This window comes from Cebus imitator, unplaced genomic scaffold (genome assembly GCF_001604975.1).
Source record: "Cebus imitator isolate Cc_AM_T3 unplaced genomic scaffold, Cebus_imitator-1.0 Scaffold92, whole genome shotgun sequence".
In the NCBI taxonomy this organism is placed as follows: domain Eukaryota; kingdom Metazoa; phylum Chordata; class Mammalia; order Primates; family Cebidae; genus Cebus; species Cebus imitator.
Window position 1 is genome coordinate 6,525,418 of NW_016107407.1, and position 25,784 is coordinate 6,551,201.

At 45.1% G+C, this 25,784-nt stretch overlaps 1 long non-coding RNA gene across 2 annotated transcripts in view; it reads right to left on the reverse strand.

Moving 5' to 3' along the window:
• The window catches only part of LOC108309230, a 36,372-nt gene extending 17,343 nt beyond the window's left edge, over window positions 1–19,029 (reverse strand). For both annotated transcript variants that reach the window (XR_005201392.1, XR_001827240.2), the window contains exons 1-2: window positions 18,866–19,029; window positions 17,378–17,539 (exon numbers count right to left, since the gene is read on the reverse strand). This is a non-coding gene — a long non-coding RNA (uncharacterized LOC108309230). The remainder of the gene's footprint in view (window positions 1–17,377; window positions 17,540–18,865) is intronic.
• Between the last annotated feature and the right edge of the window lie 6,755 nt (window positions 19,030–25,784).

A 25,784-nucleotide genomic window follows, 5' to 3' on the forward strand; every position in this document is an offset into this window, starting at 1 on the left:
GTTATTAATATACCTAGCTGTAATGACACCTGTCATCATACACCTATCATAATAATAGATCTTTCTTAATGGGGTTTCCCAGTCTCCCTATAGACTTTTTTTTTTCAAGAGGAAGTCTTGCTCTGGCACCCAGACTGAAGTGCAGTGGTAGGATTTCAGCTCACTGCAACCTCTACCTCCCAGGTTCAAGCAATTCTCCTGCCTCAGCCCCCCGAGTAGCTGGAACTACAGGTGTGTGCCACCATGCCCAGCTAATTTTTGTATTTTTAGTAGAGACAGGGTTTCACCATATTGGCCAGGATGGTCTCGATCTCTTGACCTCGTGATCCACCCACCTTGTCCTCCTAAAGTGCTGAAATTACAGGTGTGAGCCTGTAATTTAAAGACTTACACCTTGAGTCGCAGGCCAGCGTCGTGAACAGTGGAGGCGCCCTTCCCCACTGCCCACCTGCTCTATCCAGGAAGGGGCAGATTGGCTAGCCCTGCAGCTCCGGCAGCTCCTTCCTAAGCCAGCTGGGCATTAATTCAGTTCCGTGGACGCCAGTGGCACAGCTGGGGACACAGGTGTTCCATGAGCAGTGGTTTCTGTGACCTTTGCTAAGTGCTTGACAAAATTAAACTGATTTTGGTTCTCTTCTTCATTTCCTTTTTTTTTTTTTTTTTTGACAGGGTCTCTTTCTGCCACCCAGGCTGTTGTGCAGTGGTGCCATCTCAGCTCACTGCAACCTCCTGGGTTGAAGCAATTCTCATGCCTCAGCCTCCCGAATAGCTGGGATTACAGGTGCCCGCCACCATGCCCAGCTCATTTTTTGTGTGTGTGTTTTTAGTAGAGACGGGGTTTCACCATGTTGGCCAGGCTGGTCTCAAACTCCTGACCTCAAATGATCTGCCTGCCTTGGCCTCCCAAAGTGCTGGGATTACAGGCATGAGCCACCACGCCCAACCAGTTCCCTTTTTCAAGCGTAAGACTTTTCAGAATTTATTCCTCTAACATGCATTACAAATTTCCAAATAGCAGATGTAGCATGCTGTTTTCCAAACCTAGCTGGCCATGGAACCCTTGTTTCCCACACGGCACCTCCTGGGGTTAGTGCCCTGTGGAGGGCGTTGTCCCCACCTGGCATGTGGAGTCTGCACACAAAAAACCCCTTCTCAAGGCGCCCCAGCCCGGGCAAGAGATGAGTCCTTCCTAAAGCTTCTGTTATGGACAGTTCCTTCACTCCCCACTCAGCCTCCTCCCCATCAATCTGAAGCACTTTTCTGACCTTCTGCTGGACTGCATTTCACCCCACAGAGGTTTTCTTCTATACACGGACTCCCTGGAGCCACTCAACACGGTGGTGCCGTTGGCTCACACACCAAGGCCTTTGTCTTTGTCCCTCTCAGCGTGGAACGTACCTGGTCTACACACAAGAGTGAGGGACTCACCATGGGGGAGGCCTTCTTGGCCAGTTTCAGCAGAACAGCCAGGGGCGATGTGGCTAGAGCAGATGAATGGCCATGATTAAACCCAGCTGGGTGCGGTGGCTCACACCTGTCATCTCAGCATCTTGGGAGGCCGAGGCTGAAGGATTGCTTGAGGCTAGCAGTGTGAAACCAACCGGGCAATGTAGCAAGACAGCGTCTCTACTTTCAAAAAAGAGAAAAGATTACATCTACAAGTCCTTTCAGTACCAACTTCTCTAGAGAGAAAGAGTCCAGGACTCCAGTCCAGAGGGCCCCCCAATAACCCCTGAGACCAATCCAGAGGAGCCCCTTTCTGTTGACAAACAAGGAATGACTTATTATTCCTACCCCAGGCAGAGCAGGAAAATACTCATGTCCTAGGTACAGGAAGGGAATTTCCCCCTTGCCTTTGAGTCCACTTTAGGAATTTCAGATTCACTTGGGGATGTTTTTGCCTTCAGTTTTATACTTCACTTCAGCATTCATTTAAGCATGGGCTGGCTGTGGGCCAGGAGCTCCACCAGAACCCGAGGAAGGCAAGGCTGCGAAGAAAATGTCCCCAGGGGAGCAGGGGAGCATGCTTGGAGGACCGTGGAGGACATGGGACACATGGCTTCTTGGTTTTGTCCTCTGTGGCAGATGTTCTAGGAGGACTGTTAGTTGCTGGGGGAAACAAAGCCACTCAGGCCACCAAGGGCCATTGTCCCTGCCTGAAGTATGCTGTGACCCCTTGCCCAGAAGGTAAGCTTGCTGTGAGCAGCCTGACTACCCTCTGCTGATAACCCGTGGTGGGGACAGAGGCAATCACTACTGTGAAGTTAGAAGAGCTTCAGCTTCAGGGCCTCTGCACTCACAGCCGCCTTCCTGTGCAGGGCCCTGTCGCTGATTTTGCACTTGAAATTTAATATTTTTTTCCCGGATTCTCAAGTGGAATATGGTCTGGCCCCAGAAATCCTGGATCCAGCCTTGGTGTATAAGAGGCAAATGCCTCTCCAATGACATCACGTTCTGCGGAAATTTACAGGACCGGAAGTGGGTTCTGAATTCGATATAGTGCAAGAGAAGCACCTAAGACCAGCTCTTAGGCTTGGTGCATTAGCAGAGAAAACAGCTTTCTGGGCAGATGCTGGAGTTTCTGGATCTGAATTGCTGGGATGGCCCCAGAGCAATTCCTGCAGACACCAGACAATGCCCAGAGCCCAGGGGCCTTGAACTAAGCTGGGGGACGAGCCATCTTTTTTTACCATGGTTTATTTTCAGGAAAACTCTAGGGGACATCGCGAGGCTTCCAGCCTTCTCTGTTTATTACTAGATTGGCTATCCACCCCCCCCGCCCCACACACACACATGCTTGATTAATTTTTTTCTTTAAACCAGAGCAACTCCTCATGGAACTACTACATCAAGGCAAGCAGCAGATAGAGATGGAAGTCATGACCAGCGTTCCCAACAAGACTTCCCAGTCCAGCAGCTGCTGTGTCTCAAGCCGGTCACGCCCGCAGCTCCAACATTCCCACCAGTTTCAGGACCCCTTCTGTGTCCTGAAACTTCAAAGCAAACTGCTTCCTTTTCTCAGAACTGTCAGAACTCATTGGATTCCCTTTAAAGTCCCCTAGAATCCCATTCCCCCACTTATTGCTTCTAAGATAAAACAGAGTGTTCCATTCTTTTGCTGTAAAGCGTGCTGGACAAGAAAATCCAACTGAAGGCTTCCTGGCTGCAATTTATTTGTGCCTTTTTTCTATCCCCTTGATAATTTTTTTTTAAAAAAGCACAGGCATTGCCGAACAGTGGACACAGTCTCACTGTCAGAGTGCGATGTGTGTGCAGAGTAACCGTGCCCAGGAGACAGGCTGTTCGCAGATAAGCCGAGCCAACACCCCATAAAACAAGAGGGATCCCCAATAAAAGGGCAGGCTTTGAAAGAGAAACCCTGAGGCCAAGTCCACTTGGTGGGAAACAGATGTGCCTATGATCTAAGATGAGATTTGTGAGCCTGACTTTCTCCCCCGCAGTTGCTGGCCACATTCAAGGTAAGCCCCGTGTGGAGCCAGACAGCTTTGGGCTCCCTGCAAGGGATGGTTGTTCAGTCCAGCTTTCAGTCAATCAGAAATTCCCTGCACTTGTGACACTAATACAAATGTTCTTCATTTAAAGAAAAAACTAAACAGGGAACAAGGAAGTGACCTCGGAGCCAGAACTTTCAGAGAACTTTAGGATAACGTATCTTAAAAATGGGTCCTCCTCTGCTTTGGAGAAAAAGGAATTGATAATGTTCTCTTTATCATTCAAGTTCTCTCCTTGCAGAAAAGTACAAGGTTTATTGTCTCACTTCTTCCCACACCCATCTATTTCCTGTCCACTCCTTATCTAAGTGATGGGCTGCATTCATCCCTCAGCTGCTTTCAGGCCACTAAGAGATGTGGGCTTCTTACTAGGTCAGTCCTGAAGGGTGTGCGACCACCCAGCACACTGGTGAATGCATGCCACTGCTGGCAGATGTGGCTGTGTTTGAAAAGCTTCATTGTGGTTCATGTTGTCTTTATGTTAGATTTTTTTTCTTTTGCTTTTTTTTTAGAGACAAGGTCTTACTCTGTCACCTAAGCTGAAGTCCAGTGGCACAATCATAGCTCACTGCTGCTTTGAACTCCTGGGCTCCATCAATCCTCCTGCCTCAGCCTCCCAAGTAGCTGGGACCACAGGCATGAGCCACAGCACCCAGTTAATTTTTTGTAGAGATGGGATCTCACTATGTTGCCCAGGCTGGCCCTGAACTTCTGAGCTCAAGCAATCCTCCCATGTCAGCCAAAGTGCTAGGATTACAGGCAAGAGACGCAGCATCTGGCCCAGATTATCTTTTAGTAAGAATGCTAACACTGTCCTTGTTTTCTCCTGGTATTGCATTGCTGAGATAAAATCTGGGTCTCCATCTCGTCCCCATCGATGAGACAATAACCTGTATGCTGGATTTGCCGAAGTGTCTAGGGCAAAGCTCTAGGGACTTCCTGCCTCTTGCTCAGCAATTGCCCTGCTTACCGCAGAAGAATATAGTGTCTACAGAGCGTCACGCAAGTCTCTTCTCTGGGGAGAATCTCACAGTGTGAGTCCTGGAAGAGACCGCCGAGCCCCCAGATGCGCACCACCCTCATTATACAACAGGAAAGAGTGAGCGCCAAATTGTCTTGCTCAAGGTCAGCCAGCTCATTAATTGAAGACAGAAAGATGATGTGGAAATCAAGCAATGTTACCATTTCCCGATGGCTTCAGGCAAAGATTTTATGAGGAAGACATTGAAAACCATGAGTGAAATTTGGGACTGGGCCTTATATGTGAATTGAGTTTTCCCGGAATTCAACAGGGTGGAAAACTTGACAGGGGACTATGGGTAAGCAAGAAATACCCATAATAAAATAATTTCCACATTTGGAATGCAAGAGGCTTTATAAGGGGTTCAGAGGACATCCTCCATTCCAGAGCTGTGGGGTGAAGTGAAGCCAGCTGCTCTGTAGGAGGCTTTGGAGTGGGGGCGTGGACACAGGTGTTATCTCTCAGGTCCAAGATGATGGACATAAAGAGACTCGCACTTTGTGTCTTAAAATGCAATCAACAGGCCTAGTAGAAGAAAGCAGGGCTCTTGGAAGGAATGGTACTTCCTAGTCTGGGGCATTCCTGCAGTGACGGTGAATAAGGAAGAAAGGCTGCTGTGTGGTAGGCTCTGGCTTTCCCCATCTTGTCTCCTGTCCCACCTTGTGAACAGCCGAGGTGACAGGAGTCCCATCTTAACTAAGGCTGGGATGCTTATTCACAGTGCCTGGCCTCATCTTTGACTGGGATGCTCATTCACAGCACGTGCCTCGTGTTTGACTTCTGGGTAACACCATAGCCTGGGTGAGTGTGGCCAGAAACCAAAGGCATGTGGTGAGACCAGAATCAGCTTGGATCCTTTCTGTGGCGTCATCAGATGGGGGCACTCAGGTCCCCTCTTCTGTAATCCTGGCACCCCACAGCAAGGCTGCTTAAAGCCAAAGGAAGCTCTCTAGACACCCGCAGAAGAAATGCATCAAGTCTAGAAGCTGGTTGGGTCACTGTCCTAATTCTGGGTATGGTGTCTTCATTTCAGTCAGGACTCCTCTCCTCCCTAGCTGATCGTGAATGAATCATTCCTTAAGGTCAAGCTCAAGTTCTTCCCATCCTGGCTCCTGGACCCTTTGCGCATAAGCCAGACACAGGCATCTGCCATCCTTCAGCAACTACAACAAACACTGTCTCTCTGAACTGCATTGGCCTCTAGCCTAAGCTAGCTGAAACTTTATTTACTTATTTATTTATTATTATTATTTTTTTGCCGATCCCATTCCTCCACTTAAACTGGAGTTCCCTGAGGACCGGGACGTGGTGCATGTAATTCCTGATGTATCTTATGTTAACACCTAGCAATGCTGTGAAAGGTCCTTGGGGTCGATTCATCAATGACAACGAAGCCATCTGTGCCATGGTTCCTGGGTCTTGCAAGAGGAAGCCCGTGAAACAGGTTTGTAAAGTGTCTGTCTCTCCCTAGAACATTAGCGTTCTCAAGGCAAAGAAGGCTTTTTTTTATAGATGATGTGACATCTGTGAGAAGAGCCGCGCCTTGGTGGCAGCGCTGTTTGGGGCTGGTGAGTGGGGGCTGGGCTACGGGAGGAATAGGAGGCGCTTTGACTTTGCCGCAGGTCCGGAAATTCCTCTTGTCCTTCTTGCCTGTGGTTAGGAGAAGGCATTTACAGCCACGTCAGGCCACCTCTCTCTGGTTTCCAATTGGAACATGTAGGCTGACTGTCCCCAGGGGGAACCGAGATCATTGCTGGGGCTGTCAGGGCAAGACTTTTGTTCCTTTAGTAAACCATGTGGTGGATCTCAATCCCGCTGACATTTGTCAGGAAAACGTTTCATACAAAGTCCCAGTCGAGCAGGAATGCCTTCTGGACTTGAGCCACCTCTGAAAACACAGCCATCTGCACACAGCCCTCATGTTGTTCTTGTCCTGAGACCTCATGGGACAGTCGCAGGCTGGGCTGGGAGACCAGACGCTGAGAGAATGGGCTGGGCAGGTCACCAGTGGCCTCTGGCCTTGAAGGATGGCCTAAGTGGGTGCTGTGGTTTGGGAGTAAAAAACTCTGAGATGTCCCCAGTACAGCTAGATTAAAATTATTTGGATTTGTGGGTGTGCAGTGAGCCTAGCGTTATGCTAGGTGACACAACTAAAAAAATACGGATTAGTGCCAGGATAAGTATTTATGTGGCAGGGTTCCTTTGAGCATTCCTATGGGAAGAGACAGATGTAACCAAACACGGTCACAAAAGGCTTGTGGAGTGTGTGAAGTTCATTATGAGAGTGCACTAAGTACAGGTGTGTGTGGCGGGGGACGGGGTGCGTCCTAGGACCCAGGGATGGCGTGAAATGTACAGGAGATAATAGAGGCACTGGGTCCTGTAAGAAGGTTTAGCCAGCTGGGAACGGATGTGAGACCAGTAGCAGATAGGACGAGGAAGGCAGATTGTCTTCATATGGGGCCTCGAATGCCGAGCAAAGGAGTGTGGTTTTTAATTCCACAACCAAGAATGAACCACTGGAGGTTTTGGCAAGCGGGATGGAGTGAGAAGATTGGGGTTTTGGAGAGCTGACCCCGACGGAGGGGCCTGAGTTTCACGGCAGAGGGTGAGGGGGCTGCTGCCATGATTGAGGCAGGACATCTCCTTAAGGAGAGCAGAGACACACTGCTGGCCAAGAGGAGGTTAGCAAGGGTGAGGGACAGTGGGGGATCCATCTCGTAGTGGCCCTTCCTGCCTGGCAAATGTGTTTGCTCCTCATTCCAGGCAACTACACACCCCACTGCCAAATTAATGATAGGAATAATGGCTCTAACAAAGCGTCACTTGAGCCTTGCTACTCTTCCATCGAAATCTGCCCCACACCGTCTTCCCCGCTACCGCTGTAGAAAGCTCATATGCTTCAGCTTGCCTTCAAGGCCCACGCAACAAAGCTCATGCTCTGATAAAGCAGCAGAACTCTTGCTTCAAAGGAGATCCCACACAGAAAGCTAGATGCAGAGCAGGTCGCAGGAGAGCCACTATGCTGCCCCTGTACACGGGCTGGCGATCCTCCTGCTCCAATCAACCCACCCTGCACACTTTGGTCTCCAGTCCTTTGCTCATCCTACCCCAGCCCCACCCGAGCAGTCTTAGAGATCATTCAAAAAAACTCCATGGCCCTAAGGAGCACAGTTTGAACCATTTCCCGACGGAGTCAGTTTCAGCCTGCCTTCTCTCCTGCCATTCTTCATGCCCATCAGGGCTCTCGACCCTCCGCTCCAAACACACCTTGAACCTTGGCCTCCTGTTGCTATTGCTTGTCCTGTTACCCTGACATAATGTTCTGACAGCATCTCAAGGACTTCAATGCCACTGGTCACCTGACCAGCCCATGCCTCTCCCCTGCCACTGTGTGCAGCAGCCGCAGCCATGATTTATTGAATACTTAATCTACCCATTTTATAGAGTTCATCTAATTGAATCCTCAGATCACACCCAGATAAGTATTAATATTTTCTCGCTTTCCAGGGCAAGAACCTAAGTATCCAGAAGCTAAGTAACATGATCCTGGTCACCCAGCTAGGGAGCTGCTCAACCAAGATCCAACCCAGGCAGTCTGACTCAAGAAGCCCCACTCTCCGTTCCCTTTATAGCCTCCCCAAATGCATACACATAGATTGCCTGATGGATTCATGAACTTTATGACTAAGGGAATGTGGGTAATGAAAGAGAACGTTCACTCGTTCATCCTGCACACATGTATTGCATTCTTAGAATGCGACTAGCCCTGGGCCAGGCCCCGAGGAGATGGTGGTTGAGAGAGGTGGACACTACCCCTGCTCCTTTGGAGCTTGAAGTCCAGGAAAACAGGGCAAAGATGACTCTGAGTTTGCCAGTGTGAGTGATTCAGAGATTAAACGAAAGTGCCGTGAAGAGAAGCCGGGGGAGGGAGTGAACTTGGAGGTAGGGAGAAGATCTTGGCAGGTGGTCTGCGGAGCATCCAGTGCCAGGTTGGAGCAAATATAACAAACGGGATTGTTCAGAAGGTGATGGAAACACTGGCTGGGAACTGAGAGAGAGACAGTGTGGGAGGTGTGGACTGGGAACTGCATAAATAATGCTGACAGCTGAAGATAGGAGAATGAGCCAAGATTAACATGGAGAAAATTCAGTCTAGAGACAAGAGCCAAGCCTTGGAGAACACCCCAGAGGGAAGGGACACCTCTCGAGAGAGGACACGGCCACAGGGACGGAAGGAGGCCAAGGCACTGGGGGGTCTGAAGGAGAGAAGGCGGTACCAGGGCCAGGGATCTTGGGGAAAGCAATGAGAAAGAACCCTGGGGAAGTTTCTTCGGTTGGTTTAAAGGAAGCTCTTGTGATTTCCAAGAGCACTGTTTCAGTGGAGGGGTGAGGGCAAGTGACAGATTTTAGGAGATTTAGGGAGAAAATGGGTGATGAGGAAAAGCCATTTTACTAAATAAATACATTTCACATGGAAAAGCTGACACAACCAGGGAGCAGGAATGGGCAGTTAACTGAAAAAAAACGCTGAACAAAACCAGTTTTATGGATGACGTGACTCGGCCCAAATATGAATACGTTCAAATGCAACAGTCTTTGGACTTAAAATAGAGTGGTCAAGCCAAGCCAGCTGAAAGGGGACCCCAGAGTTGACCTCCCTGAATCCACCACAAATGAATGGTGGTCTCGTCTCTCTGTTTCCCATTTGGGATCACGACTTCATTTGGTTCAGCGGATTCTTTCTTCTTTTTATAATTAAAATGTTTGAAATAAAAGAAACTATCCAGTTAATCCCCCAAATATAATTTTTTCCTTGGGGAAACATTTACATTCTTAGGACCCCAAAAGCTAAGCCAATAAAAGCAGCAGCAGGAACCATTTTTCACTGTTATCGGCAAAAAAGCAGAAGGAAATGAAAGCCTCAAAGAACCTCGATGTTTCGGGGGAGAGAAAAATGACTTTTTTTGCCTTTGGATTTTTATCTTTTCTGCCACCATAATTTAGACAGACAAAGAACAGGCCTGGCAGTAAAGCCAGTCCCCATAAGGCCAAATAGCTGATTTCCCAGAGGACTTGAAGGAAAGACTATCAAGAGTATCTTTGTAAAAGCATAGCAAGCTCAGATCTAAGATCACGGGAGATCATAGGAGTGAACTGTTTCTTGTTGAAAGCAATTGTTAAATTCAGCACCAGAACGCATTAATCTGTGAATCATAGAGATACCGTTCTTCCTAGAAAATTCATCACCTACTGACCTCTGGTGCAATTCAAGCCCAGATACTAAAGCAAAGGGCAAATCAGAAGCAGTGAAGTGAGAAAAGCCTCAGGTCACAGCCGCCCCCAGGAGAGGCTGAGGCAACCGGGTCATGCTGGCTTGACAAAGAGGAAATGGAGAAAAGATAGGAATCACAGAAGTAACTACTGGCTCTTTGTGTTAGGAACAAGACAAGAAGGAATGGTTTAAACACTCACATAAGGACTTTAGTTTGAGAATAAGAAAGAACTGTTGACAAATTGCATGAAGTGTGTTTCTAGGGATCATTGAGATCATTTAGTTCAAATACTACCTCCTCCTACCTGAGCTTCAGCAAGTTACTTAACCTTTCTGTGTCTCTGGGTTGGCTCACACCTATCATCCCAGCATTTTGAGAGGCAGAGGCGGGATGATCACTTGAGCCTAGGAGTTCAAGTCCAGCCTGGGCAACATAGTGAGATCCCATCTCTACCAAAATTATAGCAGGCACAGTGGTGCATGCCTATGGTCCCAGCTATGTGGGAGGCTGAGGTGGGAGGATTGCTTGAGCCTGGGAGGTGGAGGATGCAGTGAGCTTTTATCATGCTACTCCACTCCAGCCTGGTGACACGGCACGATAGTGAGATACCTTGTGGTCAGTATTGTCAATCCAGGCAAACATCTCGCTATTTACATACATAATAAATAATCTAAATACACCTGTACAAAGTTTAGTAGATAGAGAAGAGAACAGACTACATGTTATTCAGGCAGTTCTTCCCAGATTGCTCCTTTCCAGTATCCAGGGACAGTAAGTTCAAGTCAGGGTGACCAACTGTCCCATTTGCCTGGGACGGGGGACTTTCCCGGAATGTGGAATTTTCAGAGTTGAAACCAGGACAGTCCCAGGAAAACCAGGATGGTCGGCCACCCTGATTAAGAATGACAATGCCTGGTACTTGGATCATAGCTCTTCTGTGTTGCTGGGTTTTTGTTTAACAGACAGGTGTTACTCTTTTGCTCAGGCTGGAGTGCAGTGGTGCAGTCACAGCTCACTGCAGCCTCCAACTCCCAAGCTCAATTGATCCTCCCACCCCAGCCCCCTGAGTAGCTGAGACCATAGGCATGCACCACCATACCTGGTAGAGAAAGATTCTTGCTATATTACCCAGGCTGGTCTTGAACTCCTAGCTTCAAGTGATCCTACCGCCTCCTCCTGCAGTGCTGGGATTACATGGGCCCGCCCTGTGTTGCTGACTTTAAAAGTCAGACAAACTGAGGTAGGGAGGAGCCCAAGAGGAAGTAGAGAACTGCCAGACCTGTGCAGGGAAGGGGATTGAGAGAGCACGTGGCAGGGTCTGGATTCCCTCCCGAAGTCTTCTCTCCTGTAATGCACAGGTCAAGGCCCACAATATGGCCAGCCTGGTGCTTTGTTTATTCTAGGTGCTCAATTAATGCTAGGGCTCAAATTCAACTGAAGTGACTTAGGGGAATGTGTTCCTCAGCCTCCCCCACTCCTTTTGCTTCATCTTCCCTTGAATACCTATTTGGGTGCACAACTTCTAATCTACCCCTAATTCTACTCTCTCTTCAGGGCTGAGCTGTGTGTCCTGGGGACTGGGTCCCTCGAGATGGAGAAGCACAGTCCTCTTCTACAGATCCTGATGCTCTTCACCTGGCTGCCCAGATACTGAGCTACGTAACGTCCCACCCAGGATCCTGCTCTGGGAAATGTTCTCACTGGGGCTCCCCTTTCCTGAGAAGAGGCTGTGACCAGCATCTGGGGCTGTTTTCTTCTTAACATGATCACCTATTGCGCATCTCAGCCACCTCAAGGACCCAGGGTGCTAGACTTACAGCACTGGGATTTTAGACAGAAATAAAATCATCTTCGCCCATGGGGGTCTTGTGTTCTAGTTGGTCAAACAAATAGGTAAGTCAGGAAATGTAGTCTTGTTGAATTTCTTTTGGAGGCTTTAGAATTGATTTTCAAATTAAAGTAAAAATAAACAAGCAAACTCCCTCCCAGAACTCAGCTGGGAGACCAAAATTAAACCAAAATAATTTAGGACTCTGAAAATTATCTCCCACTTCCTACTTCTGGCTCTCCTCCTTCACTTTCTGGGAGAGAGAAGCAAACAATCAAAGAAGTCGATTCTCTAACTCTGATTTATTTACCCTAAATCTATAGGTGGATCACTTATCTTTTCTGGGGCTGAGTTATTTTATGGATAAATACAAATAGTAATAACAATACCAACCAAATGAATTATGTTAGTTATGTGCCAGGTACCATTCTGTTCACTTTGTTTATAATAATTTACTTAATCCTCACAATAATATTGTGAGGTACATGCTACCATGATCCATTTTACAGATGAAAAACTCAGGGTCCAGAGAATTGAAATAACTTGCTCCAGGTTACATAGCTGGCTAGTGAAAGAGCTGAGATTCAATCCAATCTGGCTTCAGAATGCATGAACTTAACTATTAACTTAATGTTCGATGAATGGATGAATGTGAATGGATAGATGAATGAATGGAGGATGGATGGATGAATAGATGGATGGATGGTGACTAGATGGTGGATGGTGGATGATGGATGGCAGATAAACAGATGAATTTATGGATTCATGGGTGAATAGTGGGTGGAGATGGATGGATGAATAGATGGATGGATAGTGGATAGGTGGTGGATGGATAGATGGATGAATGAACGAATGAATAGCTGAATGAGTGGTAGATGGATTGATAAATGGATAGATGGGTGGTGGATGGATGAATGATAATAGATTAATGGATGAATGGTAGATGGGTTGATGGATGGTGGTAGATGGATATGGTTGGATGGGTGGTGAATGGATGAATGCATAGTAGATGAATGGATGGATGGTAGATGGGCGGATAAATGAATGGAGGTGGCGAATGAATGAATACATGGATGTATGGGTGGTAGATGGATGGGTGGTGAATGGATGGATGATAAATGGGAAGAAAGATGGTGAATGGATGAATGATGGACAGATGGATGGATGGGTGATGGATGGATGGATGGTAGATGGATGGACGGATGGTAGATGGGTGGATGGATGGTGGATGGGTGAATGGTGGACAGATGAATAAATGGGTGGATGATGGATGGATGAATGGAAGGATGGGTGGTAGATGGTAACTGGGTAGATAGATGGTGTTTGGATAGGTGGTGGATGGATGTAGACGGTAGAAGAATGGATGGATGGGAGATGGGTGGATTCATGGTGGATGGATAATGAATAGATGTACGAGTGGGTGGTGGGTGGATGGTGGGTGGATGGATGGATGGATGGATGAATGGATGGTGGATAGTAGATAGCTAGATGGGGGATGGATGAGTGGTGGATGAATGGATGGTAGATGGTCAGATGAAGACACTGGGCCCAGCAATTTCTCAGATACCTCTCTGAGGTAGATATGGAACTAACATTTAAGATGCATGCTATTATCATAAATTATGGTTGTTGTTCTTCAAAATTAAATAGAGGGGTATCCACTGGGAGGAAAACAGACTCTGAACCTCGAGGACCCATTTAAATATCTGTGGAATGGAAGGAATAAAGTTATGTTTCTCCAAAATGAATGAATCTGTGAAGAGTTCCTTGAGAATCTTGGATTAAAATTTCTCTTTTAGAGCCAAGACTAACACATATCTTACAAGAAAGTGAAAAGAATATTTTCAGTTCCCCCTCCCCAAATAGATTACTATATCCAGTCAAGAAAATCTTATCTGAAACCTCCAAAGAATTATATGAACTCTCCTTAAATTTTACTCTTTAATTAAGAGACCGGTTTGAGGTTAGCCAGATGTGAGGCTTTGACATAGCAGTTGCCAAACCTCAGTGACAGGCCTGGTTTCCATCTCTATAATATTAATCTTTTGACAGCCAAACATTTTCTTTAATAGAAGCATTTCATGTGCCTTATTCTTAGCAGATGCCTAACAACTGCTTAGGGGAGGAAAAAGAAAACCCAATGAATCTAAAGAATCAAGTTAGACTGAGTGACCAACACCAAATGGCTCTCGTGCAAAAAGAACCATTGTCTTCTAAAAACTGACCCTTGGTAAGATTTTGAAAGACTTGGGTTTTTCTTGTGATTTTGTTTAGGAGATGATTAAGTCTTATTTTCTTTTTAGTTGTTCAATTGGTAGGTCTAATTAATGCCTTTCACATTTTCAACGAGATCTGGAATTTAAATGGCTTACATGAATTTCACCCTTAGGCCTCCATTTTAGTTAGTTCACGTTGTTGGGAATTCTGCAGAGTGAAAAGCACTGGGTAGGAGATTGGTATATGATTTGGGCTCTACTATTCTGAGCCATGAAACTCTATGCAAGATACTGAACTCGTCTCAGTTTCTCAGCCTCATCTCCATTACCTGTAAAATGGGGATAATTCTATCCACCATACCACCTAGGCATTGTAAAGAATGCATCATGACCAAAGCTAACGGCAAGTGTAGCACTCAACATAGTTGAAGAAACAATAAGAAAAGTTACCCTGTTAAGTAGAAGACATAATGATAAAGTAACATTTGCATTATTATATGAACATGGCTTTGAATGTCCAAAGTTAGTTTATAACCAAACTTCCCATACTTAACCAATCTCTCTGATATTATCAATGAGGCAATCAACAAAATAACTTACCCTCATACAAATAATAAGACCAAAGTGGGGCTAGAGAATTTGTCTAAGGGGTGGACTCAGAGAACTTTGAGACCCTTTTGCATGGGGACACCAAGATTCCAAGTTTATTCATGAGTTTTCCCAGATCTGGGAATTCCTTACAATTTTTCAGGACCCTACCTCCCCCTTTGGTCTCTGGTCTTTTTATCATTATTTATAATATAAATAATGCTATAAAAATATAAGTTTCCAGGAATAGAAATGCTAGATTGCCATTAGTGGTCTTTTCTCAATTTCAGTTCCTTACAAAATATAAGGAACTGTCATACAAAATTTATGACAGTGAAGGAACTAGGATTTATGGTGTTTGTTTTCATGAGAGTTGAGAGCAGTAAAGAATCCATAAGCTTTGCAGTGAAAATGGTGGCTCATACCTGTAATTCCAGCACATTGGGAGGCCAAAGTGGGAGGATCATTTGAGGCCAGGAGTTTGAGGTCAGTTTTGGAAACATAGTGAGATCCTATCTCAACAACAACAACAACAACANAAAAAAAAAAAAAAAAAAAAAAAAAAAAAAAAAAAAAAAAAAAAAAAAAAAAAAAAAAAAAAAAAAAAATTTAAGTAGCTTTCAAAAAATAAGCTACTTTTGGGGAACATGAATGAAACTGGAGGCCATTATCCTTAGCAAGCTAATGCAGAAACAGAAAACCAAATCCCCCATGTTCTCATTTATAAGTGGGAGCTAAATGATGAGAACTCACACACACAAAGAAGGGAACAGCAGATACTGGGCATCTATTTGAGGGTGGAGGGTGGGAGGAGGGAGAGGAGCAGAAAAAAATAACTATTGGGTACTAAGCTTAGTACCTGTACCTGGGAAATGAAATAATCTGTATAGCAAGCCCCATTGACACAAGTTTACCTATATAACAAACATTCACATACACCCTGAACCTAAAATAAAAGTTGAAAATAAAATAAATAAATACATAAATTATTAAAATGAACTAAACTGAAAAGGGAGCTTGCTACTTTGAAAAAATATTATGATGACCTTGAAATCCAAGTTCAGATTTAGAATTCTCAACTGTCTGGAATTCCGCAGTGGAATATGGTCATGTGGGGAGAGCAGCCCTGGCTGCAGGCCTCTGTTCCATAGCTCACCCCTTTGTCCTCTCATTCCTTCCATGCTGCCGGGGACTCATTCTCACCCACGTGGATGTCCCAGCACATGCATCCAAACGCCAGTCACCTGCACACCCAGGAGTGTGATCCAGAAAGAGGACAGCTATGTCCCCTTAGCTCTGGGGACACCTTGTCGCAGAGGGAAGCACAAAACTGGATAAAGAATCTGGGCACAGTGGCTCATACCTGTAATCCCGGCATTCTGGGAGGCCAAGGCAGGTGGATCATTTGAGGTCAAGAATTGGAGACCAACCTGGTCAGCATGGGGAAACCCCATCTCTACTAAAAATACAAAAATTAGCTGGGCATGGTGGCGGCCGCCCGTAATCCCAACTACTCAGGAGGCTGAGGCAGGAGTATCGCTTGAACCTGGGAGGTGGAGGTTGCAATGAGCTGAGATCACGACACTGCACTCGAGCCTGAGTGACAGAACAGGACTCCATCTCAAAAACAAAACAGGACAAAACCAAACAAAAACCTGGATAAAATGTCTGAGTTTATTTCTCTAGAGTTAGGGGCTGTAATAGAGTTTAGCAAGCTGCAAAGTGTAATGGAACAGCCCCTTCAGAAAATAGTTGCAAGTTTGGGGTCTTCCAGACCACACTCAGATTCCATAAATCAGCTGGGCATGGTGGTGTGCACCTGCAGTCCCAGCTACTTGGGAGGCTAAAGTGGGAGGATCACTTGAGCCTGGAAGGTCAAGGCTTCAGTAAGCCATGATTGTACCATTACACTCCAGCCTGGGCAACAGAGCAAAACTCTGTCTCAAATAAAAAAATGTTTAAAAAGAATCCATAAGGTTTGACTCCCCCGGTCCCTTTCCTCCCTGTAATTGAAATTCTCCTCAGAGATGGCTGCATAAATTGCCTAGGTCAAGCATGCTACTTAGAGCAATTATATTTACTTCCTGGGTCCTTCTTCAGACACAGAAGCCTGGCCTTAAAAAGACTGTCGTGAGTGTCACAGCGCTATGCAGGGACTCAAATACCAGCCAGATGATCCCTGGTCCCAGAGACCTCTTCCATTCCAAAGACATTTTGTCCACATCCTAATGGCCACAGGCGAGGCCCCAGCCCCTCCTTCATAGTTTCTTGTTACTTCAGTGGGTGTTTATTAATAATGGCTCCTCTGAGTAAGCCCCAACGTGTCCGTGTCCAGCCCATTCATTCACAGCTCCCCTTGCTCCAGCCAGGATAATAAAGCATTTGGAATCATGACATGTAAGAGAAGCTGAAGGAAGAAGACAAGAAAGTCTTAGTGGAGACAAGGCTTCTGATTTTCTAGACAAGCGCTCCTATGAAAGCTCTTCCAGATTTATTGTTCGTGACTTATTATTCCTGATCGGATTAGTATTCATGACATCCAAGAACTGATCTGGGACCAATGAGTAGATATGGAGGCAGATTCCTGGCTTGGTATGAGGAAAAACATTCTGTTTAGCACCAGAATGGGCTGCCTCATGAGAGAGAGAGTTCGCCAGCACTCACAGTATGTGCAGGCGGAAGTGGTCTGACCATTTGTTAATAGGGGATCTTGCTTCTAATAGAGAACTTATCTAAGGGAGACGTCAGAGGCCCTTTCAGATGGGGGCACCAGGATTCCAAGTTTACTAACCAGTTTTCTCAGGTCTGGGAATTCCCCATCATTTTTCAGGCCCTATCTCTTCCTTTGGTCTTTGCAGGAAGCCTGCAGTAAAAAACACTTCACATTCCCCAGATATCATTCTCCCCACCCAGTTGAAAAGGTGAAAGTGACATACCTCAACCTGAGAGACTGGATTCTTATCAGCGCTGCTCAGGGCAGAAGTGTGTGAAGGCCGTGAAGTCTGAAGTTCACATTCCCCTGTTTTCTCAGAAGCCCCTGCTTTTACAGAAACTTCTTTCTTCTCTTAGAACAAAGAGGTTTATTGAGCTAGTGACATCTTCATCAATGTACAAGAATATATAAAGATTAAATAGGGCCTGGGACATAATAGGTGCTCAATAAATCTTTGTTGAAAGAATCAATAAATATATATTAAAAGCAAGAGAAGAAAGTGGACAGCGCTTGACCCAAAAGGCAACTATCTTAGCTGTTCCAGGCCCATCTGTATGATGGGATGAATGTACTAATGGTAACTCGTTCTTAGGTTAGTCTGTGGATTGGATAATATAATGAATGTCACATGCTTAGCAGAGTGTCTGGCACATATTCAAGGCTCAATAAATGCTGAGGCTGGGGGTGGCGGCTCATGTCTGTAATCCCAGCACTTTAGGAGGCAGAGGCAGGCAGATAGCTTGAGCTCAGGAGTTCGAGACCAGCCTGGGCAACATGGCGAAACTCTGTCTTAACAAAAAAATTTTTAAAAATTAGCCAGGTTTGGTGACAGATGCCTGTGGTCCTAGCTACTCAGGAGGCTGAGGTGGGAGGATCACCTGAGCTCAGGAGGAAGAGCTTGCAGTGAGCTATGATCACACCACTGCATTCCAGCCTGGGCGATGAAGCAAAATACTGACTTAGAAAAAACGAAATTAAAATAAATAAATGCAAATTCTCTTCTCTGTTGTTATAATTGCATTATTACTGTTGCATTAAACAATGTGATCTGCAACAGGGTGGACAAGGGAAAAACCTGTCTGGAATTAGAACAGGGCTTCTTCCTGGTTATCCCCCACCCCCATTTTTTTGAGATGGAGTTTTGCTCTTGTCACCCAGGATGGAGTGTAATGGCACGATCTCGGGTCACTGCAACCTCCACCTCCCAGGTTCACTCTCCTGCCTCAGCCTCCTGAGCAGCTGGGATTATAGGCTGCCACCACCACGCCTGGCAAATTTTTGTATTTTTACTAGACAAGGGGTTTCACCACATTGGCCAGGAGCTGGTCTCGAACTCCTGACCTCGGGTGATCCACCTGCGTCGGCCTCCCAAACTGCTGGCTACCCCCTTTATCGCATCACATCATATCACATCACCTGGGATTGCCAAACTATTTCATGCTGATTTTAAGGAGAAAAAACCAGACCCTCACCTGGCAGAGGGGTGCATTTTCTTGCTTCAGAGGGTTGGATTGCTGAGAGAACAGGGACTGGTGCTCATTGCCTTGGTTATTACAGAAGCCTCTGTAAGATGGTAGATGTCAGAATTACAGATGGAAATGAGCCTCGGGCTTCAGAGCAAGTTAAGGGTAGTCGGAGAAGATTTTATACAGAGAATGTCTGTTGGAAAATGTCATGGAAGAATGAGATTTCAGTTTTCAAAAGTACTTACCAACAGATGGGAGGATTTGTGAAAACCAAAACATATATGTTTTGTAAAATCTTGTAGATCCAGGCTGTGTGTGCTGCCAGTCACTTTTGGGGGCGGGGCAGACCGGGCCTGCTGCTGCCGCGTCTCCCTTCTAGCCTGAGCTTCTACTGATGTCATCTCTGTTGGACCCTGCGTGAGAAAGAAAACGGGAACAACACAAGGAAGACGAGACGTCTTTCCCAGTGAGAAATTTGCAAGTGTGCCATTTTAGAGTTCGTGGTAACATCTTTTCTTTGTTCTTTTTTAAAAATTTAATATAATTTTTTTTTCTTTTGAGACTGAGTCTCAATCTTGTCACCCAGGCTGGAGTGCAATGGCGGCATTTTGGCTCACTGCAACCTCCGTCTCCCACATTCAAGTGATTCTCTTGTCTCCGCCTCCTGAGTAGCCGGCATTACAGGCACCCACCACCACACTGGGCTAATTTTTGTATTTTTAGTAGAGTTGGGGTTTCACCATGTTGGCCAGGCTGGTCTCGAACTTTTGACCTCAGATGATTTGCGCACCTCAGACTCCCAAAGTGCTGGGATTACAGGCATGAGTCACTGCACCTGGCCATCTTTTCCTTGTTCTAGCAGTTCTAGCAAAGCACCATTCCTCTCTGCAGGCAGGGAAACTCCTAGAGTACTAGGCTAGGTTTGGGAGGTCAAGGTGGGAGGATCACTCAGGGTCAGCAGTTTGAGACCAGTCTGAGCAACAAAGGGAGATCCTCCCCATCTATCCAAAAAGTAAGAAATTATCTGGGCATGGCGTCATGCACCTGTAGTCCCAGCTGAAGGAGGGACTGAGGCCGGAGGCAGGAGGATCCATTGAGCCCAGGAGCTCAGGTCCACAGTGAGCCACGACCACACCACAATCTAGCCTGGGCAACAGACCAAGACCCTGTCTCTAAATAAGTAAAGAAAATAAAATAAAAAGATTTCATGTAGAGTCGAATGATTTATTATCATTTAATTTTTTAAAAAAGACAAAGTTTCAAAGAGATTCTATTGTTCCGTATGATTTAGTCACTAAACGTCATGAAGGGCCTATAATCCAGGCCCCTAAGGACCCATGAAACCAAATGCCCTGGTGAGTCAACATCAAAAATTACCTAGTCATACTAATGAGTATTAAGCACAAAGAAAAAACACTTATTAAAAGCTGCAGACAGTATCAACATGTCTTATTAGCCAGTTACCACTCAAGCCCTTTAAAAACATGCAAGTCACAATAGGCTCTTCTAACACGTTTCTGATATAACTGAGGCCACCAGCCCATTGCACTGTAAGCAGAAGACAATAACTAATTGCAATTGCCATGTATAGTGTGAAGGCCTTTCCTTGTGGATTCAGGATGGAGCATGGACTGCAATTCTCAGAAGCAACTTCTAGAAAAGTAAACTGTGTTCTTCCCATTCCTCAGATAGAGATAGATCAAGGCATGCATATAAGTAATTTGCTCATCTTCAGATTATGTTATGCAATTAAACTGTATTCCAGGATAGATCCTGCATGGTCAATTTTTTGGGGGGCAGGGACGGGGGACAGAGTCTCACTGTCATCTAGGCTTGAGTGCAGTGGCACGATCTCTGCTCCCTGCAACCTTCACCTCCTGGATTCAGGCAATTCTCATTCCTCAGCCTTTCAAGTAGCTGGAATTACAGGTGTGCACCACCATACACAAAAGCTGGCTAGGTGGTCAGCTTTTATTAAGTGTTGGCAGTCATAACATTATTGTTCCAGAAAATGGAGGTTGTCTTTTTTTAACCTCAATTTCCCAGAGTGCTTCTCAAAAATAACTGCTTCAATAGTCTCCAATGGGTGTGAATGGAATAGTTAATTAAAATTCTATGATGAAGTCCATTATAATTTGCAATAAGCCTCTTATTTATTCACTCAAGATGACTGCCTTCTGACATCATCATTTTTGTCTTCTAGTTGCCGGTTGTAATGCCAGCCATTGTTACAATAGGACATTGCATTTTATACCTGAGATCAGTGATCGGCTGTTATCAGATAGAATCATGTAGTCCCCCGTCATACAAACAGAACATTCTGATGACTAAACTAATAAGCAACTATTCATTAAGTGAAATATAATGAAATACTTACAGAGACCCAAAGATTAAACTCTTATTTGGGGATTGTCTAATGACTAATGGTCACTACCACCAGTTTGAAGACATTATAACAAAACTCTGCTGCTGACAAAAATATTAACCATAAATGATGAAAAATTTTCAGCTGGGACCAAAAGAACATCTGGAGGGCATTAGAGCCGGAGAATTTTCCCTCTATTGCCTGATTGCCAAAGCTGGAGCCACCCACCCAGAAACTGGGCCCTCATGCTAACTCAAATGTTTATGTTTCATTAAAAATGATTTCAAGGGTTTACATCTTGCACTTCATGGCCCAATTCCCATGCACACAGCTTTTCATGTCACTGGGCATGTCCTGGAGCAGCGAGCATTCCTCACCTCTTGGTTTCAGAAGGAGGAGCTTCTTGGGGAATAATTCCAGGTTCTTTTTTCGTATCTAGAGTCTCATCGAGAATCTGTAGGCCCTGTCATCCTCGGATAAATGAGGAAAAGAAAACTAGGATGCAAGACCCAATAATAAAAATAGTAGAATTTTAAAAATACTATACTAGGGGTATAGTATTTCAAATACTAGGTATTTGAAATACCTAGTAAAGCTATAATATATCATGAAATTGACGAATGAAAAGTTATATAATTTCAGCTGTGTATTGCCTTTTGCTGCTATAACACATCACCACAAACTGTGTGGCTTAAAATAAGACAGATGTAGCCAGGCATGGCAGCTCACGCCTGTAATCCCAGCACTTTGGGAGGCCTGGGTGGGCAGATCATCTGAGGTCAGGAGTTCGAGACCAGCCTGACCAACATGGTGAAACCCCGTCTCTACTAAAAATACAAAAATTAACTGAATGTGGTGGCTGAGGCAGGAGAATCGCTTGAACCCACGAGGCGGTGGTTACAGTGAGCCGAGATCGTGCCACTGCACTCCAACCTGGGCAACAGAGCAAGACTCCGTCTCGAAAAAAAAAAAGGCAGATGTATTACCTTACACTTGTTTAAGTTAGAAGTCCAACACAGGTTGCACTGGACTAAAATCAGGGTGTCAGCTGGGCTGCATTCCTTTCTGGAGGTTCTGGGGAAATCTGTTTCCTTGTCTTTTAGCTTCTTACAGCTGCTCACATTCCTTTGTTTATGGCCTATTCCTCCATTTTCAAAGCCAGCAAAGTTGTGTCTCTCTAACCTTTCTTCTGCAGGAATATCACCTTCCGACCACGGTAAGAAAAGGTTGTCTGACTTTAAAGATGTATGAGATTCATTTAGACCCATGAATATAATCCAAGATAATCTTCCTATCTCAAGATTTTTAATTGAATCATATCTGCAAAGCTCCTTGCAAAAGCAGCATATTCACAGATTCCAGGGATTAGGATGTGGACATCTTTGTGGGGGAATCCACATTCTAATCTCACATGCTATTTCCAGGCTCCAAGTACTAAAGAGAGTTGAAACTCAAAAGTTCATCAGTCACCTTTTTCACTGTCATTCCTTTTAGCATTGAGTTTTACCTTAGGAAATAGGACAGATGTTTTCAATACATAAAACCTTAAGCATGGAACAATTTCACAAATGTCATCAAACCAGAATGAATCTCTTGGCTGAAAGTTTTTCAATTTCCAAAGAACTGATTCTAATTTTACTAGTAAATTTGAAATGGGTCCAGCTTGACTGTTGTACTTTTATATGATACACTAAATCATGGTTCTTTGGAAATGGCAACATGCTCATTGAAGGCAAAAGCTGTCATTTTCCCAGAATGTGTGGTAGGGCAGATGTGGTTGACATCATGTGTTTCTTAGCACATCTTTTCACCCTGAATTCACTCCTACCATGTGCTATATGCATTACAGGACATAGAGCAGCCTTGGCCGGTGCACGTGTTTGCAAGTAGCTTCGCCTATTTCTCCAGCCTGTATTCCTACAGGTGCCTGGCAAATGCCTGAGCTGAAGACAGTGTGTGCAAAGCATAAGTACTTGCTGCTGTTTTCCAACACACACCAGAATTTTGGCTGATTCTCAGCAAAGGGCATTTCTTCCACTCCTGAATCTGTGAATTTGCTCATGGTTTTTAACAACCTACAGCCAGCTCAATTCATAGCCTGGGTCCCAATTTGAAGTGAGCTACATCGTGTCACTAAGTGTCCAGAAATGGCTTGGCGGGTCATTTTCAGTCTTGTAAAAATGTGGTTCTTTTTGGCAGTAACACACTTTTTGGGCACTGGCCCATGTTCTGTCTTCAAGCAAATGATTCCTTCAGGAGGCACTCACTGTATCTAGGTTTGCTGTGTGCAGCACATCAGATCCTGGCCATAGATGACTTGGCGAAGGTACGGGCAGTTTATTGCATGCCTACGTACCCTTCAAGTCCTGTGCTAAGAGTTTTAAGGGCATTACCTCATTTAACTTTACAAAACCCTGTAAGATAGGATCTATTAATCATTCCATTTCTCAGACAATGAAAGCAAGACTTAAAGTGACTTGCGCAGCCGCACAAAACTGACGTGATTGGACTGAACTATATTGGGACTAGGTGAGGTGAGTGAGCACTCAGTTTGGCACAAAATGTAAAGGAAAGCCAGAAGGCTCAGTAAGCAAGGTAAGGATATTTTAGTGCATTTTTTAAAACTCAAAATTAGTGAAAACATTTCATAATGAAATATTAACGTGAAAAAAAAAAAAAAGACAGACTCTGACTTTGTACTTGTAGGACTCAGCCTTACTCACCTGACTAATCCTGGACCAGTTGAATTCCATCCCTTCGCTGGCTGGGATTTGAACTCAAGGCTGGCTGAGTCTGAGGCCTGTGCTTGTAGCCACTCCCCTATAGGATGCATCTGTCTCCTCTGTTGGCAGCTGGTATGTACTTAAACTGCTTTTCAATGATGATGACAGGGCGGGTGCAATGGCTCATGCCTATAATCCCAGCACTTTGGGAGGCTGAGGTGGGACGATTGTTTTGAGGTCAGAAGTTTGAGACCAGCCTTAGCAACATAGCAAGACCCTGTTTCTTTTAAAAAAAAAAAAAATGTTATTATCTAGGCATAGTGGCTTGCACCAGTAGTCCCAGCTACTTAGGAGGCTGAGGTGGGAGGATACTTGGAGCTCAAGAGTCAGAGGGTGTAGTGAGCTCCATTGCACTTCAGCAGTGATTGCCCCATTGCACTCCAGCCTGGGCAACACAGCAAGACCCTGTCTCTAGGAAGAAAACAAACAAAAACCAAATAATGATGAAAACAGAGCTGATCCTTTCTCCTACCCATCCCTGTGAAACTTACATCACAGGGGGACTGAGAGGGGCATCAGTGACAGTGTGAAATCATGTGAAGTGCCTCTGATCCTTGACATCAGCCAAGGAAACTCTTGATAGAGTGAGTTTTAGTTTAGGGAGAGGGCCTTTTTCCTGAGCAAATCAGTAGTAATCAGTCTGTGAGCAGATTTGCTTTAGTGCAATTGCTGTGACTCAGTTCAGACGGACCAAGGGCCCCCTGGCAACTAATCTATTCTCAAGTGATTTCGTGACCTCCCCCTCCCCGCCCAGCCGGCCCCCTGCAGGTGGCACTGTGGACTCAGGGCCTCTGTTATTCCTAAAATAGAAATTCCTTTGCACAAGTCAATTGGAAAGCCAGTGTCCTCTTTAACTTCTTGTCTCCTGCAATTTGAGCAGCTGTCGAGCAGCTGCCAAACAATGCCCACAGCTTTTTTGAATGCAGCCCTGACTGCGGCCCCACCTGCCCAGCTTCCACGGCTATGGACGGGACCTACAGACCACACTTCTGTCAAAGGGTACTCCATAAAATTGTCATTCCTTCTGCTTCTTTCTCCTTTCCCAGCCAGATCTAAACTTCAGATTATATTCATTCTTGTAGCATCTTCTTGTATATCTCTGTTTAAACTTTTGCCTGTAACTCCAGTACCCCAGCTTTAAAAAAATGTTGCTTTCTTTAAATGCCATGGTGAAATTGAGCAGGATGCTTTGCTCTGAGAAAGCCGTCCTTTTCCCGAAATCCACATGATATCTGTCCACCCTCTGAGCTCTCCCCGGGCTCAGGGTGCTTGCTCTACTTCATGTTCAATTCAAAGGCGCTTTCTCTGTTGGATACTTTCGTTGTTCCAGTTTACAGATGGAATGTGTGACTATGCTTTCTTATTTATTTATTTTTAGAATTCTTGCTCTTTCTTTTTCTACTTTTTAAAAATTTTCTGTAGAGACGAGGTCTTGCTATATTGCTCAGGCTAATCTTGAACTCCTGGCCTCAAGCGAGCCTCCCACCTTTAACTCCCAAAGCTACACCCGTAACTCCCAAAGTGCTGGGGTTACAGGTGTGAGCCACTGAGCCTGGCCTTCCTCTTTCTTTTTAAAGATACAAACATAATTTTCTCTATGTTTTCTTTTGCCAGGTGTACTAACAAATATATTCTTCATTTATTGACAACAAATACATGTTATCTGTCACAGGCCAGGCTCAATATCATCTCATGGATTTTCCTTATTCTCTGAGAGCCTGGTTGAGACTCTCCCCAAAAATTCTTCTGAACTTAGCTATTTGCTCTAGGCAAGGGGGATCTGGGTAGTTGAAAAGAATGTCCTATTCTGTCGTTGAGACAGCTGAGGTTAATAACAACAACCAAAAAAGAGTCTTCTTCTCTGAAGACAGCTGAACAATTGTTCCAGCAAATACCATTATATTTTATTTAAACAAATATATGAAAGGTAGGTAAGGAATGGAGGCACCCATATTTTTAGACTGCATTTTCAATTAGCATTTTCTTTCTTTTTCTTTTCTTTTTTTTTTTTTTTTT